This window comes from Ornithodoros turicata, chromosome 1 (genome assembly GCF_037126465.1).
Source record: "Ornithodoros turicata isolate Travis chromosome 1, ASM3712646v1, whole genome shotgun sequence".
In the NCBI taxonomy this organism is placed as follows: domain Eukaryota; kingdom Metazoa; phylum Arthropoda; class Arachnida; order Ixodida; family Argasidae; genus Ornithodoros; species Ornithodoros turicata.
In genome coordinates, this window is record NC_088201.1 from 231562691 (window position 1) to 231575842 (window position 13152).

At 44.7% G+C, this 13152-nt stretch overlaps 1 protein-coding gene across 1 annotated transcript in view; it reads left to right on the forward strand.

Moving 5' to 3' along the window:
• LOC135379082 (HEAT repeat-containing protein 3-like) overlaps nucleotides 1-13152 on the forward strand; it is a 56989-nt gene that overhangs the window by 7743 nt on the left and 36094 nt on the right. The gene's annotated exons all lie outside the window — the stretch shown is intronic.

A 13152-nucleotide genomic window follows, 5' to 3' on the forward strand; every position in this document is an offset into this window, starting at 1 on the left:
TCCTAAGCAGGGATTCGAGATTCGGAAATCCGAATCCCCAATCCGAATGCCCAAAACGGCAAATCGAGTCTTTCAAATCCACCAAACATGTTTGTTTCTTTTTAAAATTGGTGCCTCAGAAGTCCGCCGTAAATCACGATTGGCCGGCGGGTTGCGGGGCACACCAAAGCCACAGCGTAAAGCTCCGACGTTACAGGTTTAAAAGTAACGTGGTTTTGCTGTTGGCTGTTTCTTGGTTTCATGGAAAGAATTCAGACTCGAAAGTTTACGTACAGCACATAGTCGATGGGCAGCACGTTAAATAAATAACACTTACCAAGAAGTATATATGGGTATGTTTTTTTTCTGAAAGTGAAGTAGTGTTGTTTCATTTGTTTTTCATTAAACAAGGATATCAAATTCTGCTTCAAAGAACTTTTCAGTAGAAGCATTTTTTCCCCTTGCTTTTTAAACTCTTTTTTTAGGAATGGATTAGAAAGATTTGTCAGAATCGTGGATTCGCAAAACCGTCATTGGATTCAGGTTCAGATTCGGGGGAAATCCTGGATTTGTCCCATTTCTAGAATATCCCAGTCTCTAGAATACACAGAATTAGACAAGGATGCTGCATGGCCGCCAATGAATGGGAACGGCAAGAACTAGACTTGTCTAAGGCTATCAGCCGCCTGATTGGTGCACAATGAAGCAAACCAATCAGTCCAGATACATTGGTAACACACATGCGCTGGGTACACATCCATCCGTACAAAGATAACCAACCTCTAGAGCCGACATCACAACAGAGTGTGCACTGACACAGTTACCTTGTTGTGTCAGTTGGACCTCAATGCAACGAAATTGAAAATGACCACATTTCAAGTCGTTAAATAGAATACCTTGTTAAACCGAATAGTATGTCCAGAAAAAATGGCCCCAGCGCTGACCTACGCACCCCATTTTATGCTAAGCTGTCACTAAGCTGTCAAAGCATGGAACGCCTGCTTATCATTGATTATCACACAATTTTGAATGAGTGCAGACATCATTGCCGTACTTGCCGTTCAGGAGCGTACAGAGTAAAAGTAAGTTGAGCATGAGTAGAGTAGTACAAAAGTAAGTTTTACATGAACTGTGCCGTCTGACATGGCGAGTGCAGGTTGTTAATAAGACGCGGGCAGGAATGTCATTCTTCTTGTCAGACATGGACACTCCATTGACCGTGTATTCACATGAGCGTCGAGCGACATTCCCCGCAGATGCGGGAGACGCGTAAAACATTGTAGCCTTCTGAGAGCGAGCGCTCAATGTTCAGTGTTCACGTACGCTGCTAGCCGTGGGGAATATCCCCCGAAACAGCCGCAGGATATTCCGTAGCAGACGACAGGAAAACACGCTGACGGTGTCGTCTGCTAATTGCGCTGTGCACCACTGCTGATATTCCGCACCGTGTGAATTGCTCGACATAACACGCGACGGAACTTCGCTTTTTGCACTGCACTAATCAAAGCACTGCCACCACTGGAAAACAAATTCGAAAAGCGAATGTAACAGTTCCCAGAGCAAGAGTGATGAATGCCTGATTCGCTGATTATATCATTTCATGTGACAACATCAATAGCCAATAAAAATGCTCCCTGTGGGAGGGACTTATCCTCTCTCTCTCTCTCTCTCTCGCACATGGGAAGAGGCAGGTGCGACAGCGCAAGGGTGTTTGCTGCCTACGTGCTTCGTTAAGTAGAACATGTCTAATGAAAACACTTCGTTAGATTGAGTGCAGAGGTGCGTTGGTGTCTATGCGTTAAATAGAGGATTTCGTTGAATAGATGTTCGTTATGTGGATGTTCAGTTCTATATAGTCGCCCCCCTAGTAGCGCTCTGATCAACTGCTCTTTGTGCTTGGCCAGAAGCAAAGTCTTACAGGAGAGGGGGAGGCACGTACACTCACGGCACTGCAGGACAAGCGGTCAGTGACAGGGTGTGGTCAGTAGACAGACCGTGCTTCATTAGCCTAATATGGAGGCATCAGCCCGATTGGCCAGGGTTCAAAAAAAAATCTGGATAATTTAAAAGAAATCCTCTCCATTGTTTTTTTTTTATTTTTGATAAAACTGGATTTTTAAAAATACTTTTTGCAATATGGAATATCGAGCTGTGTTTGGAGGGCCAGGCCCCAAATGTGTGTTTTGCCTTTGCCCATCCCTTTTTGGACTATCTCCTATAGTTTCATATCATAAATCCCCTCTAGCAACAACTATGCAGACCCTCGGCAGAACCTCAGACTGGATAAAATCAATGTGGATTAAATCCAGACAACCCGGCGAACGATGGATGATGTAGACCCAGTGCTGCCAGTTTCAATTGCCATTGACTCAGGCTTAGCTCAATTGAGGTTCAAGAAACATCATTAAAGAGTGCAAGAGTTATCAAAAAGCCTCGTACTCAGTGAACAACTAAGCTCTTCCCAAATGCACAATCGAAAAAAAAAAAAAGCGTACTGAAGAAGTTTGGGGAACTCAGTCGCACCTTGCTATGAAAATCCCCATTCATAGTCAATCAATGAAATAAAGATGTTGTTGGGAACTCATTTGCTCCTGCTCCTGCATTAACTGCATACGCTCGATGGCAGACATTCAGTAAAAAAATATCAAGCAGGAATAACAGGAAAAGGACATTTAAAAGTTTCCAGCCAGTATGTGTTTTACAAGCTTATTTGTTTTTTGACATCTAAAAGGACAACTTCACGCGCTTTGAGAAGAAGTACCCTCGTTTCCAGACAACTTCAGCACCCGAATTTGATATCTGTGGTATTTGGTGATGCTGCCTCGACCCTGCGTACCACGACGAGCAGGTACAGCTGAAAATTTTGCTTTCACGCTATATTTATAAAAAGAACTTGAAGAAGGAAACAGACAAAGGTAGATGTGCATGGTTATGGCCTCGTGCTCCAGGGATAAACACACAGTAGAACCGCTTTCTTGCATGTTGCGTCTGCAAAACGACAGGGGCTGATGAAACAAACACGGACACACCCCGCACTTCCAACGAAATTTTACTGTACGCAGGCTTCTTCTTGTACGTTCATTTCCGCTGAACCTTAAGGTGTCTCTTATCTTGTTAAGTTCGTGTTCCGTGATGCCTATCGATCGTATGCTGATGCATCTATCCGAGTTTCTGATAAATGCCGCTTCAACCAGCTCTCTCTTTTATCTGGTCAGGTGACGAGTGTAAAAACCGTACGTTACTCGAGGAAGGGTCTGCATTTACAAACCCCTTTTTACACTCCGATTTGCACCACTGCCAGTCAGGGTTGGACCCCCAAAACTCCAGAAAACAATCTTGTCCGATTGCAAATTCAGCCACTAATGTGGACACCAGGGAATGCTCAGCGCTGCGCATTCAGCAGTAGCCTGTGTGCCATTAAAGGTACTATAAAGCAGTCGAGGTGCAACCTCATGTTTCGTGTCCCCTGAATTGTGTACGTCCTCAGGAGTAAAATGCCGCAAAATTTTCTCACATAAACGTTATAGCTCCCGAAAAAATGCAAATTTAAATCTACTGGCAACACTGTGGCGAAGCAGACCGACGAAACGCCAAGTACGGCGGCGGAAATGTCTCATGTGCACGACTCTGAGCCAAACAGAGCGACGTACGATAGCAGTGCCACGATGCTGAAACAAGGCCCAGGTATAGACGTTTAGCTACTGAGTGCAAGATTCAGCTTTTGTTTATTTTCTTTCGCACAAATTACATTTTCTCAAAAGGTAGTATTTGCAAATTCCAACAGGAAAGCCATCTGTTTATCAGTCTTGCAGGGTTGCTCGACAAATTGAGGACTTCTTCCCACCAGGCGTCGCCCCGACATTCTTGACTGCGTTTTTATTTACCAATTAAAAATACTTAGAGTAAACTCCTGCACATATTACTTGTTGTGCTGAACCTTTGAGTCTAGCACTCTCACGTCATGCTGATTGCATAGGTTAGACCTCGGCTGCTTTATAGTACCTTTAAAGCATGTGTGTCACGCGTGCATCAAGCACTTCTGAAACTCAAAACAAAATAATACAACAACAACAACAATAAAAAAAAGCAATCGTGGTAATCGCCGCAAGTAAGTGGTGTCTGTGGCGGCGTGGCTAGCAAACTTTCAACGAGCTCTTCAGCTTGTTATCTGCACTTCTGTTGTAACGCGCGGGTGACTTGGAGCACACTCTTTTTAAGTCAAAAAGGTGCACGTTAGAATCATGCTAATACAATACTTTTTTCCACAGTATACTTTCACGTCAAGTACTCAAGCACCCAAACTTGGACTCCGGGTGTAAAAGTAGTACGAAAAATGATTGTTGCGCTTAAAAGCACAACAATCAATTTTGGTACTTTTTTTGGAGCGTATTTTAAGGGGGCGCAAAACAGCTCGACGAACATCCTCCAGTTATTATGCACTATGAAAAGACGTGGCTCACGATATCGAAATATGAAATTCTTCTGCTTCTAGCGCGCGTCTTTTACACGAAACAATGCCTTTCAAAGCACATAATCCGCGGGGGCCTCTCCTTATCCTTAGAACCGGGTCACATCACTGTGTTCCAACGTATGGCAACAACCGCTTGCAGGAGGATTGCTGTGACCTCGCGGAGCAATACACCACTGAAAACATAGCGCGCACGTGAAATCAGTGATGGCCAGCAGTTAACTGCATGTAGTTAAAGTACTAGTTAAACTACCTGATTGTAGTTAAAAAGTAGTTATCAACTACTTGCAGAAATGTAGTGGCAACTACTAGTTAAACTACTATTTCGAGTAGTCAACTACAGTAGTTAAGTTACTGCAGGCGCCAACTACTTCCGATTTTGCCGCAAGCTTTACGGCACGATTGTGCTTCCGACTTTTACCTCGAGCTACTTGTTTGATGAGAACGGAGGTGCAGAGCAATTGTGTTGTGCATGCGTACTAAATCTTCACTTTTATCAATGCTGGTCATTCATATTTAGGTGTCCAAGAACACTATAGAATGGGATTGGTGTTGACGGACAACGTTAAGTAGTTATAGATGTGGTTAAAATACATTGTGGTAGTTAAAGAAGTAGTTTTAACTACCTCCCCTGAAAAGTAGTTGGACTACTAGTTAAACGACTCCATCGAGAAGTAGTTAGTAGTTATAGTTAAACTACTGTAGAAGTAGTTAACGGCCATCACTGCGTGAAATAGAGTATTGTTGGGTTTTTGGTACGGTTTGAACTGGCTGTCTTGGATTGGACAAGTAGGAATATGTTTAGATTTGACCTCACTCCTGCATATAACAACAAAATTGTGTAAGCGTCCCGCATTTTTAAGGCCTTCTGTTTTCTGCTGCGGCAAATTCAAAATTCTGCGGCAGTGACTCGTAAATTCCGCGATTTTCTGCGGCGAGCAGTCAACGGCTGCATGAAATGGGAGACACTTTATTTTCTTGGATAATGTGGGAACAAAAACTATGTTAGAAAATTACAGATTCAAAGCACTGTTGTGGCTCAGCATTACATACATGGTATCTTGTGTTCTCATCTGATGCAGTCTGTCGCCTGAAATCATTTTATACCTGCAGAAAGATCTTTCAGCATCTACAGAGTTCATTGGAACATTATAGGAAGGAGTTTATAACACATGCCCTGGGGAAGTTACATATTTGTACACCCCTTTTTGTTCTTGGACTGTAGCCATTATGTAAAGGTCTTAACTTCTTGAAGGCAACCTCCCAGATATCAAATGAAAATCCGCCACTGCTACCGCTAAACTGCACAAGGGAGGGACGCCGCCCCTTCCTCAGGTGAAGTATACACAATAAAATTGGGCTAATGTTATCCAAAGCTAAACTACAATCTGTCTGTTTTGTCCTGCAGCATAAACAATTTCGTAAAGGAGGCTTCAATTTTGTAGGGGCGGCTTCACCTCATGCAGGGAAGCATCAGGTGAAGCCCACTTTCGGGAGACGTCGTTCGTATTCGGCGAATAGTCTTAAATTATCCGGAAACCAGAATATTGGGTATTTCAATTCGCGAATCGGATACTTCGAGTGATTGATATTCGATTCGAATTTGAGAACTCTAATATCCACACACCCTTAAAAATAAAGGATTCCGTGAAACTCTGTGCCAAACGAAGGTTTCCGCGATTAATTACGAACTCTGCGAAATTTCGCGGAACCACGGAATCGCGGAAAACGAAGGGCCTTACGCATTTTGAACGCTTGATGGTGCACGACGTCAAAATGACGTGTCTTTATTGTCGCCTGGGCCTTGCAGGGCAGGACATGAGGCGAAAGAGTGCAGTGAATATTCAGTCGGTTTGGAGCCATTGTTTACTTTTTTGCGACAACATTTTTTTTAGAATGTTCACCGTTTCACAATGCATTTAAAGTAGCACAGAAGTCATTTTTAACACCCAGTTTTCTTCCTATAAAACTGTTAAGTTGGCCAGTAAGATGCACCATGCAAAGTAATTTACACACAGAGTCATAATTATAGCAGAAATTGAACTTAAAATACGCCACAAAAAGTGACCGTGCACAACAGTGGTGCAGACCAGCCTGTGATCTGCCTGGAACCTCACGCTGACGCTATAAGGAGAACGCTCGCTGATTGGTCTAGAGAAATGCCTCTGCTGTCGTCTGCTACTCCACTGTTCGGGGTTCTCATAAAGCCTTTCTTTTTCGCACATCTTTTTAAAATCGTCTACCTGAGCAATTCTGTGTGCCGCCATGTATGGGGTCTCTCGAAAAACTGGCGTGACCGGATGTACCTAACCCGAGGCTAATTCCTGATTGGCCACTTGCATGCGTCGCGCCCACCTCTTTCGTCCGTAACCAGCCACCAGAGTGGTTTTGACGTCATCGCGGTGCAACCTGCTAACTGGTTTGCTTGTTTGGAGAAGCATCGTCTGCTACACGGAGAGAGAACTGGGAGTAGAAAAGAAAAAAAAAAGTGCGAAAAGTGCCGGCCCCCGATTGGAGCGCGGTCTCTCTTGTAACCCTGATGACATCACAATCATCCTCCTCCTCCTCCTTCTCGTTTCAGCCTGCAGACCGAGTCGATGTTCGGGGCCTTTTATTCCAAGAAAAATGCTGCGTACAGAGAATTTTTTTTGTGTTGCATCCTTTCGTTACATCCTTTATACGTTGCATCCTTTCGTTACATCCTGTACAAGTTACATCCTTTCGTTACATCCTTCACAAGTTACATCCTTTCGTTACATACTTTACAAGTTACAAGTTGCATCCTTTCGTTACATCCTATACAAGTTACATGTTGCATCCTTTCATTACAGCCTTTACACATTGCATCCTTTCGGTACATCCTTTATAAGTTACATCCTTTCGTTACATCCTTCACAAGTTACATCCTTTCGTTACATACTTTACAAGTTACAAGTTGCATCCTTTCGTTACATCCTATACAAGTTACATGTTGCATCCTTTCATTACAGCCTTTACACATTGCATCCTTTCGGTACATCTTTTACAAGTTACATCCTTTCGTTATATCCTTTACAAGTTACATCCTTTCGTTATATCCTTTACACGTTGCATCCTTTCGTTACATCCTTTACAACTTACATCCTTTGGTAATTCACCAAAAATAGAAAATCTTTTGGATGCCCTTCCGGTTCTCCTTTAACTGGCAATTTCGGGTAATGGAGCTCACTAACGTTTAGAGCGTTGAAGGCGAAGCCTCTTCACCGGAGTTCTGGCACACATACCCTTGTTGACGCTGGCACGTAAGAGCCTTTTGACTGTTGACGTCGGTCAGACGCCGTTTGTAATTTGAGCAGGGTGATCGAACGCTTTTGCACAGTATGCACCTATCAAAAGGGTGGCCGGAACACACAACGGTTTCAGATGTTTCGGAGAGTCCATCGTCCGACCCATGTGTCTGTCCACCATTTTCCAAACACAGACGTTTTGCCTTCTCTACAGAACTATGTTGTTGCAACATTCGATGTCTCGAAGGCCTGCACGTGTTGCGAAAGTAATTTCTCTTTATATTGGAGCCTTACTTTTTATGTGAATTCAATTTGTGTACAAAAGCATTCGCAGGTGTTGCTTTCATCATCATCAACCATGAGAGATTGCAGTTAACTGCACGTCTGACACCTGCATGTTGGAAATGGCAGTTAAGCAAATGCCATTTAGCAGACTGTCAGTTTCATAACAGACATTTAGTGCACCATCTGATAGGGGGTATACATGTTTATGTGGAAGGAATGCAATGCAAGGACATGCACACATTATTACACTGGGACCGGCTGCAAGATGTCTTGGTCTTGTCATTTCAGTTCTCCCAATCCATGGCTCTGTTGCATTTTTCATATTGTCTCCTTCATTTGCAATTTATAATCATCCTGTATCACAATGTGTGATTGGATTAGATAATGACGTAAAGTAAAAGTCTGAAGGACACACATGCTTTCATTTTCCATTTTTTGATTTTACATTTTGTAAATGGTCAATGGATGATTATATGGATGGTCAACAGCTTCAGCAATATTACGTCGTGAATTCAGTGAGGTCATCGTGAAATGCTTTGACAAAACCATTATAATCATACAGCTTAAAGGCTGGAATGTGCCGTAGAAAGAAATAATGAATGATGTGAAGAGCTCTCTTCTGAATATCTTCAAGGCAGTTGACATCAGTCACGCAGAGAGAGAGAGAGTTCCACACAACTGACGCATACACGATTATATATAGGAAGAACATAAGATATATAAAGTGAAACAAAAGGTACTCGGAGATTCAAACACTTTGCATTTATAGGTTAAAAGACTCGGAACCCGCAGTGCTGAGGATCTGACCACCGTGACAGGTTCGCGGAAATGCAGTTTGGAGTCAAAACTTACACCAAGACCACGAATAGGGTTCACACAACATATCTCACCAATGCATACGTATGGAAATATAGTGACATTCTTTTTACGAGTGAACGAAGCAACCTTATAGTTTTTGCCCTATTAATTTTAAGATGATTGTCAGAGAACCGAGATATTAGCACAGGGGTGGCATCCAGTGTATTGCTCCGTAGACGAAAGCGTGCTGGGCGAACGCAATGCGTCCTGGAGAGGTCCTGGTCGCACGTCACACCAAACGTCAAGGCACACGTGACCTTAAAGATGGCGGCGCCCGTTATCGGTGGCCAAACCGTTAGCAAACAAGGCAGTTTTTGTTTCTGCGCGACGTTTTGGATGTCTTTCGATCACGGTAAGTATTTTTATCCGGTAATCTCGCAGTAAAACGCGCAGGTTTGCGCATAAGGCCTCGTACTGTTGACGTCTTCCAAAGACGTGATGACGATCGCGCTTTAAGACTCACTGAGCCGACGCGATGTACTTAAACTAAGGAGAAATGGGCTACCATGTTGCGGAAGAAGCACCGCATAGTTTACGCTGGCAAAATACGTTCATCTCTTGGCGTTATGACGGCGAAAATATGTCGGTAAGCGACAAAACGACATGTAAACAAAAGTCACGTGACCTCAAAATGACGTTATCTATGACGTGCGACCAGGACAAGATGGCAGTTTTGCCAAAAACATCCGCTTGAGGGCAGTTACAACAATGGCGGGTTGTGTGTCACCCCCGTGGATATTAGTGTCACTAAATAGGGAGTAGAGTAGCGACACTGAGCCACGCCGGCGAGCGAGTCCGCCATCTTGTGTCCGGCGAGGCTGCGTCGCCTAGCAATGGGACGCCAATCACCTCCTCCTTTGCTGGAGAACAGCGTGCAGTCGAGCTAGCTTGCAACCGAGGAAATCGGTTTTGGACGGAGGGGACTCAGCATGGACGGCATGATCAGGAAGCACGTGACACTATCGGCCCAATCGCGGACGCCGAACGGCGGCTCCGGTGCGGAAAAGGAATGCGATACTCTGCGCCTATTCAGTGACTCCACAAGATATGAGAGAGAGAGAGAGAGGGGGGGGGGGACTAAGAGAACCAATCGGGAATGTCGTATTAACGGGGTTCCACTGTATATCTCGTTATGCTGGGTTTACAAGCAACAAGCTGTTAAACTACGCCGCCATCATAACCTGTCTTTATGCTGCTGAACGGTACCTTTTTTTTTTGGGTGCCTACAAGGCGCGTGTCTATGCGAAGGATCGGAAGCGAAACTGAACCCGAACCGAAGACCGCTAAAAAACCCGTATTTTTCGCTGAACCGCACCAAAATATATTTTTTATCGCGTTGAACCGAACCGAATTGAACCGCGTTGTTGAACCGAATTGAATGTGCGTTGGCAGAGATCGGAACTAGGATTTATACAGTGGATAGACCTCTACCCGAGAAACGTCATCATGCACGTTGGTAGACAGACTGAAACCGAAACAAATCGGAAGGGGGAGGGCTGGGTTCCGCGAAAAGGCATTGTTCGCTGCCTCCTTTAGACCTCTGCCTGTTTGTAAACAGATGACGTCTTATGGTGGTCGACAGCGCCACCAATTTGGTAGAGTTGAACTACACGCGAAGCTAGAGGTGAACGAGGTCGCGCCCGAAAACCACGGTCTTGAGGGGGGTTACGATGATCCCCGAAAGGGACGAGACCTTCGGTCCTACTTTTCTTTCTATAGGAGGCAGCGAAGAAGTGCCCGTTCGTGGAACCCAGCCCTCTCCTTCCGATTTGTTTCAGTTTCACTCCGTCTACCAACGTCTTCATGACGTTTCTCTGGTAGAGGTCTATTGAAAGAAAAGTAGCGTCCCTTTCAGGGATCATCGTAATCCTCAGGGAAAGGTAACGGTAATGGTAACGGAAGCAGAAACGGTATATTACCGGAATTGGAGATGGTATCGATAACGAGAACGCACACTACAGTCCTCCATATATTACCGGAAACAGAAACGGAAACTAAAATTAATGTCCGGTATTGAATTCGGGTAATGGCCATTCCTGTTGTGCGAAGACATTTGAGTGGCTCTTCATGTCATTTTTGTATTTTGATGACAACATTGCCTGTAATACTCTAAATACTATACATGTGAACATGGAAACAAAGCACAATATTGGATCTTGACGGCGCATCCGACACCTATACCCACTCGTCTCAGCCCTCATAACTTGATGACATCGACAAATGAGACTTACGCAACATACACTCCACGTATATACTCTACTTCACCATAGCACGAGCACAAAAGCATATGTTTTTATTTATTGTTTTCCTTCTTCTTTTTTAATTTCACCGTGGCTACAGCAGTGTCATTTACTACAGAGAGCGTCCAGCTATGAATGCTGACTCAAGATATGTTCCTACATTTGTTTGAAAAAAATATTGCAAGCTGTGCGCTTACCCAACGACGCGAAAGTTATTTATGCACGCGACACAGAAGCAACACTTGAGCAAAACAGTGATGACAGAGCCTGACAGTCCGCCCTTTCCCGCAGCTCTCTAACAGCTGTTTCATTACCGGAAACGTTAACTGAAACGTAACGAAAACGAAATTGAAAGGCTGGTATCGGAAATGGATAACGGTAACGAAAATACGTCAGTTACCCTTCCCTGGTAATCCCCTCATGACCGTGGCTTTCGGGCGCGACCTTGTTCGCCCCCCCCCCCCCCCCAGCTTCCAGCGTAGTTCAACTCTACCAAATTGGTGGCGCTGTCAAACGCTGTGACGTCATTTGTTTATAAACGTGGTGAGGTCTATTGAGCCGCGTTGGCACACAAATTCGGTCCCGAAACTGAACAAAACAAAACTACAACCCAAGTGGAAATATTGCGTTCATTCAGTTCAAAATTCACTTTTCTGAACCGGTTTAAGCCGGTTCGAACCGATATTTTGCTCTGTTGCTGAGCTGAACCCGAACCGAACCAATATGCCCGAGCCGAACGGAAGAAAATAACGGTTCCGATCCCTGCTATTCTGTCGTCTGCAAACGATGGGAACCTGTCGCCTGCAAACGATGCGAACCTGTCGTCTGCAAACGAATGGTGCGACCTGCGAGTCGAAACAAGAAAAGCAACTCGGAAGAATGAATCTCGGAGGCGCGTGCAAGGATTACAATATCGAGAAGCGCCGCAGCGGCTTCTACATTACAAACAAATAATTCACGCTCGTTCCCAGGGCGCTACTTTTCATTTGTACAGGGAGGAGGGAGAGGGGGAATGTGAGACGAGCGCGGCTCCCTCGAGTGGCGTTTCGAGAAAGCTGTCGTTTTTTAATACTCCTTAAAAGGGACCTTAATCCCGATTCCCCGGCGACTTTGTTCACTCCTGGAAGAAGAAAGTCTGTTGTGCACTAACATCACTTCTTCTTTAGCCACTTAAAAAAAAGAAAGAAAGAAGCGGAAAACATATATATTTGCATTACCCTCATATCCCTAGAGTGAATGCCTGAGTGCGCATCAGAAACCCTAACGTTATGAGGGAAAGAGAGTGAAAAAAAAAAAAAAACAGGCTAAAATCCCCGACGAGGAGACAGCGGAGACTAATTTATGCAAACTAATGCCCGCCGTGGTCTCCAGGCGGCGCTGCCTACCGACCTGGCGCCAGCCAATCCCGAGGGGCCCGCGGGAGTTCATTAAAGTTGGAAAAGGGGTGGCTGGCTTTAGTAGCTGCCGCGAGGATACGCCATATTTCTGGTCTTGCATATCCCTCTCTTGGGTGTCCCCGGAGAGGGCTAACTGTCGCCGCACCTGAGTAAGGTGTACGGTGTCCCAACTAGTCTCGGCTTGGCTTATTTAGTTGTGGGACCGGTTGCAGGAAAGTGTATAAATATGCGAACAGCGGGAGCGTGGCTGGGGGTGCCCGGGGTGTCATATTTCTGCATTCGTCCGTGCGACGTTTCCCGGCGTCTGGTCGATTTGTAACCTCGTTCCCGCTGGAGGTGATATTTGACAGGACGACGGAAAAGCGTTGGCGAAAATTATGCACACGTCGCTTACGAAATGAAGCATGCCAAAACTTTTCGACGCGTGCGCTTTATGTCACGCGAGTGGTTTTTTGTGGTTTTGACGTTTCTGCATATCCAAGCAACCGTGTCTTGTTCCATTGTCGATTTATTGCTTGCTGTGAATAAGACAAGATCGTTGTACATCAAGGAGAGTTTGTCATGTTCAAGAGTAAAAAAAAAAGAAATGGTTCATGCGAATGTCGCGATCATTTTTTCATTGTTTCGGTTTTTATTTTGTAGCCCTAAAGATGGTATCC